We start from the raw sequence: 7,617 nt of genomic DNA, 5'->3' as shown, positions 1-7,617 counted from the left end.
GAGTTTTGTAAATTCCAATAAATAAATAGAAAAATACAAAAAGATGTTATAACAGTTTGGAAATCATAAATTTAAATGTATCGTCTTGTACAGAGAATACATATCAATAACATCTATACATATAATATATACAGTACAGATAGACTAGTAATCTGTCCATGGTGTACCATGCCTTTCATTTTGGAATAAGGTGTAGTTCTCCACACAGGATGAATGGATTTAGATAATTAATGGATTCTGTCGTGAATCCAAACACTTGCAGATGGATTGCGTGCTCATGGGAGCTTAATCATCATGAATCAACTCAATGGCACTGCCTGAGAAAGCACAACACACACAAACACATTATTTTGCACCAAAATAGCATTAAAGATAAAGAGATCAGTGCCATTAAAAAATGTACCTCTGCTGCACGAGCAGCGGCTTCATAAAAATCTGTATAAGTTATGTAGCAAGATCAATGTGTTGCACTCACACAAAGACCCAAGCAAAGACGCTTCAATGCAAACTGAATGGGAAAGGTTGTGGCCCCTGGTGCTATCACTGTTTATTACTATCAGTTGATGTTGTCCATGGCATTGCTTCAGATAGGAACAACAGTGCTGACACTGTTCTCAGGTGGTGGGCTCACAGGAACAGAATTGACCAGCAGGCAAAAATCTTTCAACCTGATTCCCACTTGACCTTTATGTTCACATTTGGAGCTTTGCAGCCCATTCAATAGTCTCTGTGGCTGAAGTCCCAGCAGAAAGTCTCAGGATAGCTCTCTTTGTTTTGAACTCTACCATGTGTCTGCCCTCTCAGCGATTATACCATAAGAACAGACTCAGACTTGCATGTTTAACCTATAGTGCACAACTATTTTATATCAATGAACGTCCATTGCATTCAAGCCATTGCCAAATGAGTTGATACAAAGCAAATTAAGCCTATCAGCTCCACACAACTCCCTCTGTATTACTCAGTATGGCTATGTTTGCAAAATTGTGTAATCTCGATTTTTGCACGCAGAAACTCGAGTGATGCGTTTTACGCCACCGCTGAGAAAGAACAACAGCACCGTACAGCTTTGGAGACGAAGAGGACATAAAAATGATTTTAAAAAATCCATCGACATCCATCCAAAGTCAATCTCATCTACAACATATCATCCAGTTACAAGATGGAAACAGATACAACTTTAACCTTTTGTACATACATGTTTTAGCCAGTTATTGCCGTATTTACCTATTTATTTCAGCCATTGCTGGAATGTGCATCACATCCATGCAGGTGGTGCGCTACCACCGAAGGCTTGCATCATGTGGACAATGTTGCTGTCATTACTTAGAATTCCTCAATGGGGCAACAGAAACTACGCACTATAACTTTATAGTTCACCAGAGTTGAACTCCACACGAAACCTACATAAGGTTTTACTTGGCCACCGTGAGTAAATCCACCAATTTCCTGCATTGTTATATTCATGGTTACATCAAGCCCTCAGGAGCAGTGCTGGACTGTGAAATGATTTTTGCACAGAGGCCACAATGAGTATTGCGCGATCACATGATGCACACTGACCCAAAAAGCCTCATTGGAAAAGGACTGCCTGTCAAACGTTAAATCAGTATTTCGAAGCATCATTCTGTAATGCATGTATTATCAGATTGTGATCCATCTGTTCCATGAAAATTTGGAACAACTAGAAGAGCCATATCATTAAAGTATTTATATAATTCATGTGTGTGGGAGTGACAGGAAGTAAGCTGGCTCAGCAGGATAAGGACTCAAGGGTTAATACCTTTATGGGTAATACCTTAAATAGCTGTGTCTGGTGGCACCTAATCCTTAGCATGTTAATGCCACCAACAGATCAATGGAATAATGTGAAACTGTCGTTTGGAATGTGCAAAAACAATAATGGACATAGCAGCAGTAGTCTATATCCTTTGTGTTCCCCTTCCGGGATTGCTCTGGTGCTGCAGGAAATTCCGCCGAATGGATTTATGACTATTGTTGACTGCTCCTCAGATATCTGCATCGTAAATTGAAACAGCTAGCTAGACTTTTCTCTCGCATGACTATTTTGCAGCGGCTCGGTGCAGAGTTGTGCAGATTCTGATTGGTTTAAAGAAATGGCAACCAGAGCACGTTTTCCTCCCATCCCCGAATGCTATGGAGAGTAGCCAGACCCTCATTCAGCGTGCTTTGGCAAAGCAAGACTAAAGCAGCAGTGACATCACCCATTGATTTGTGGACTGCCATTTTGAAGCCTCCAGTTTGGCAATATGGCCGTCGCCATCTTGTTTTTTTTAAACTGGACGTGACGATTTTTGACAAGAGGGTGAAGCTAGGGAAAATATATCGCAGTCAAGCCAGTGTTTTTTATGGTTGCAATGGTGCTGTGCTAAGCTAAAGAGGGAAAGTTGCAATTTTCAACCCGAAGCCCGTCATCCAACGGGCGATTTACCGGTTAGTAAACACGAGTTGCCACGCCCCTAAGGCATTCCCTGCTTCATCGTCTATTTTAAAATAAATGTGACCATAATTAACAAAATGAACATCATGCTGTATTGAAGAAGACTTGAAACTAGCGATTGAGACCATAAACTCATTATGAAAATGTTCTTTTTACTGAGGTAATAAATCAAGTGAGAAGTAGGCCAATTTTCTCAGACTTCTATAGAAACAGACTTCTTTATTGAGCCAGTGCAGTCTCCCCCTGCTGGAAATTAGATAGAATGCAGGTAAATGGCACATTGCTTCACTTTTCAGGCCAGGAATCTCCGTCCATTATTTTCACAGTCTATGATTGTGTCACTTAAATGTACATGTGAATGTGCAAGTGCATGCATGACAGAAACAAAAGAAGAACCCCCTTTGTCAAAACATCATCCATTGTGCCACTAGTGGTCTTACACTACACAGAGCATATTTAAATAAGTAATTGTTAACTTTACGTATGCTTTTGTCCTGGAACTATAGCAAAGATGGAAGAGCATCTAGCATCATTCTTTTTATATTATCTCACTTTGTTTTTGTTGTTGAAATGAAGTCATATAGCAGAGTGGAATGTCATTGACCTGATTACCTGATTGGTAACTTGAATTCAAATATATATATTAATTTATTTGACACTGTCAAGCAGGAACCACTGTTACGCTCAACATTTTTTAATATGACAGTAGGGAAAGCATCATGATTTTACCCTCAGTAACAGTATAACATAGTAATACAGTAGAGTAATATAGACTCAACTGATTATAAGTGATAAACAAAGCTGCTTCAAATGTTTTTCACATTTAAGTTAGAGTTAAGTAAGCTTGCACATTCACAGCAGCTGATTTTATGTAAAGCCTCTTTACTGTAAGACTTGATGTAAAAGACAAATGTGTTTGTTCTCCATGTACTTATCTCTATAAAAGTCAGCAAAAAAATCATCACAGCAATTAGCAATTAGCACCAAAGATTGAGATACAATATCAACAGCGAAAATGTCATCAATGTCACTATTGGATGACTCAATCCCACAATGGGCCATTTCAAAGAAGGCCAACACGTAACAAGGAGACTCACTATTCTCTTTAGTTTCATTAAAATCTCATAAGTGCTTTTATGATATTGTACATGACTAAGAGACAGTTACACAAATGTTGTCCAACCCTCATGGACCAATCATTGTTTTAAAATTGCTGGAATGAGACAGTGATACACACAATTCCAAATGTTTGGTCAAAATCTTTTCCTGTAAGTAGGATGTGATATATTGCGTGTGATGAATGGGTGAACAGACAGATGGACCGAGGTGGCTCCACAATCCCTACCTCATTTCCTTTCTGTGGGGCTCAACAACACATTCTTAATCCCAGTGTGTCAAAAAGCGACGCTTGGTCAGGTGCCTTAGGAGTTTGTTACTGACGCAAAAAGTCTCCTTTAGCATCATATTTAGACGCACTTGGTCGGGACTCTTGGCGTCACTTTTTGATGCTCTGGATCGGGACATACATTTAACTGACATTGGGCACAAGAAGAGGGACAGTTAGGGAGGTGGGAGAATGGGACAAGACCACTCCTGGGTGAAAGTCCTGTGTTGTTTGACCCATCCACCACCCCAACCAACCTCCTTACACGGCTTTCAGTCTTTCATACTACTCTCTACCGTTGTCTCTCTTAATACTACGTCATCTTACAGCGCCGCGGTGGAGCTGCTGCTCTGCCCGGTGCGTTCCATTCAGACGCTAAAGGGAGATTTTTTGTGTCGGTATCTGACACTGAGAGACACTGACCAAGCATCAGTATTTTACAAGTTGGGAGTGAATGGGTTGGGCTCAATAAATAAGGAAGTCAAGCATTGCCTACATTGCTGACATAGTTAAATGCTAATCTAAATTACATGACTCAGACTTAATGAAATAGGCCATCAGTCTATTGAGTGAACTGAATATTCATTGTTGGATGGTACTGAAGAGTGAAATGGTGAACAAAAGGTGATAAATGAGCACCTTGTTTTATTCTCTATCAATGCAGAGCTGCCAGAGGTAAGTAAATCACATATTTCTAGAGAATGATTTATACTGTACTTAATGATAGATATAAAAAGATATTTTCTACTTTATCTTTACTTAATTATATATTCCAAATACCCAATATACAATCTAAGTAGAACAATCACCCATAAAATGGCTAAACTTTTTGAAAGTGAGTCAAGCAGCCTATTAGATGAAAACAACAGTCGCCCATCAGCTCACTGCAGGGACTCCAGCCACAGCTCTGCTATTAGTGTCTGCAAGATGAAATATATGTCTATAAATATCTAACAATAAAATGAGAATGAGGGTAAGAAGACTTGGGGATGTAAATTGTCTGAAGCAGTAAACCTCATTCTGAAATTCTTGAAATTAACCGCCCGATCCCGCCTCTGTCTTTTCTCCGAACAGACCTCTTCAGACAGCTCTATTTTGTCTCCTCTTCTATTCAGACAGAATGAGAGAGAAAACAAAATTAGAAGCGGTGTGAAGTGCATGCAAAATATATGGGAGGATGCAGAGAGTTGCAACATTGCTGTTACACAAACTGACGTGAAAAGGCAAGATACTGACCGATGATATTAGATGCCCCAAAAAGACAACTGATGATGCTGCTGCCATACATGGTGTAGATTAGCAAAACTGGAGATAATTATATATGTTTTTATTCCATTAAAATGCACATATCAACAATAATGTCAATGTGTCTGTGTATGCAAAGCCTGATATACGTATATTATCTGTATGTGCCACAGTGCTACATTGTTGTCTATTAAACTATTGAAAGTAGGCAGATGTATTAAGAATGGGTATGCACAAAAACCATGCATGTAGCATTTTCCGCATATATTGGTATTATTAGAACAAAAACATGACGATGTGCAAATCTCATGCATACTTCAGACCAGGTGTATACGTGTACTGTACTTAAACATACAGTATTTGAGGCACAAAATCTAAAAATAAGATATTATTTGATTATTGGCTAATTTTATGTGCAGTGTATGATATGCAGAATTAGAAATATTAATTAAAGCAGCTATAATCAATGTTTTTATATTAAAGATTGACCACATCACTACATGTCAATGTTATGTGACAAGCAGACAGATAATTATTATGTAGTTATGCAGCTCTATGGAGCATTGTTTTCAGTAAAAAAAAGCCACAGCGTGCTACCTGCTCAGCAACAAACAGCATCTATCACAGTTAGAGACCAGCTGGTGAAAACAGTGGAGCATTTAGCAGCTAAAGAGAGCTAACACATAGCTCAAAGGAGAGTGTACGTTGGACTAGCATTCATCAAGTGAAATGAATGCCAATGTTGCTCTGTATCTGTCATAACTGTAAGATGATAATATGCCAATGCTGTGTTTACAGTTTGTTTCTGCAGACCCTAAGTGACCAAAACGTCAATGAATGTAGGTTTGTGTGTGTCCAAAGAGTGTTTCAACATGAGCACTACAAACAAAATCATTGACTACCCTTCTGACATTTGATGATGATAATGATAATGACTGATGCATGAATAATCATACACTCGCTGTGATGTAATGACACCTGTTGCTGATACAGTGACAACAGTAAAATTACACTTCTTTGGCCTTTCGAGTCATTGACAGACTGATATGTATACAGCTGATTTAAAGTGTGTCTGTTTATGGGTAGCTCTGGGAGTGAAATCACGCTTGTGCACATGAATCCAGTTTCCTAGCAATTGAGATTTATAAAATGAAACTATGCATAAGTACTCAAAAATTTAATTTAATATTTTTCAATTTAATTTTCAGGCAGAAACCTCATCTGCCACTGCCGGTTGGGACACAGAGACACTGATACAGATATACAGAAATATGATTCATAATAATTATAGCAGCTGGTATGATGAACAGTGGCAATAACAGTAACAATAAAGATAATAGAACTATGATGAGAAATAATAGTAGTAGCAGTGCAGGGCGTCGAGCAGGACCACGGCAGCAGCTGCAACCACGATCCAGGTGCCACCACAATCCGAGGAAATAGATCTGACAAAAATAATGTACAGGTTGCGATTTTACAGGGGGGACAGGGGGGGATGTGTGGGATTTCCCCCTTTCTGGTCTACATATCCCTACCTCTGTTGAATTATTTGTATCCCAGGTGAGGACAAAATGTAACCCCCCCCCCCAAAGTGATTAATGCTACTTCACCATTGGACCATATATTATATACCTAAAATAGAAGTATTTTAAACTAAGTAAAGTGCTGTAATGGGAACAGTTTATAGTGCCATAGAAGGATCAAATCCGAGCAGCAGTTGCTGGTTGTATTTAGCCACTACAGAGCTCCAGGACGCCGGCTACCGGCAGCAGTTGTTTAGCTGCCAATAGGTGACTGTGAGCCGGCTACAGGCACCATCAGATGACGGTCCTATCAGGGGCCGTGGTAGTGGAGTTTAGCCAGAAAAAGTGAGCATCATGAGGCAATGACAGATAAGTTTAGGCACCAAAATGACTAGGTAAGTTTAGGAAAAAGATCTTGGTTTGGATTATTCGCCGCAAAGTGAACACCACTCTCCAGCTTGAAACGTGTTTTACGTTGACACCACGTTGTGCTATTTCTTTTTGAAATTATTTTCCATTGGATATTGAAGTTCATAAATAAGTGTTTTGACATGGCTGGCTGAGTGGCACTATATCCATGGTATTGAAAGGGGGATTTAAAAGATCCTCCCCTCTGCTGTTTTCACAAATCGCACCCTGATAATGTATATACATATTCTTGTGCATACATATTGTTAATAATGAACCTACACAGACTTTTATAACATCTGGCCTGTGGTGCTGTAAATACTCACTAGAACACCAAATGTGTATTAATCTGCACCTGAAAAAAGTCCAGAGATGCACAATTTACTCTGATGCCAAAGAGCTCCAACTTTAAAAAAACAAAAAAAACAATCAAGTGGCCATGCTGTTGCGCGCGCGCACACACACACACACACACACACACACACACACACACACACAGAGTTTATTTTGACTCAATTCAACACACACTCTTGCTGCCACAAAGAGCACCAAATGTGTATTAATCCACAGCTGAAAATAGTCCCAAACTCACTATT

This window comes from Sander lucioperca, chromosome 10 (genome assembly GCF_008315115.2).
Source record: "Sander lucioperca isolate FBNREF2018 chromosome 10, SLUC_FBN_1.2, whole genome shotgun sequence".
Classification (NCBI taxonomy): domain Eukaryota; kingdom Metazoa; phylum Chordata; class Actinopteri; order Perciformes; family Percidae; genus Sander; species Sander lucioperca.
This window is presented reverse-complemented; position numbering follows the sequence as displayed.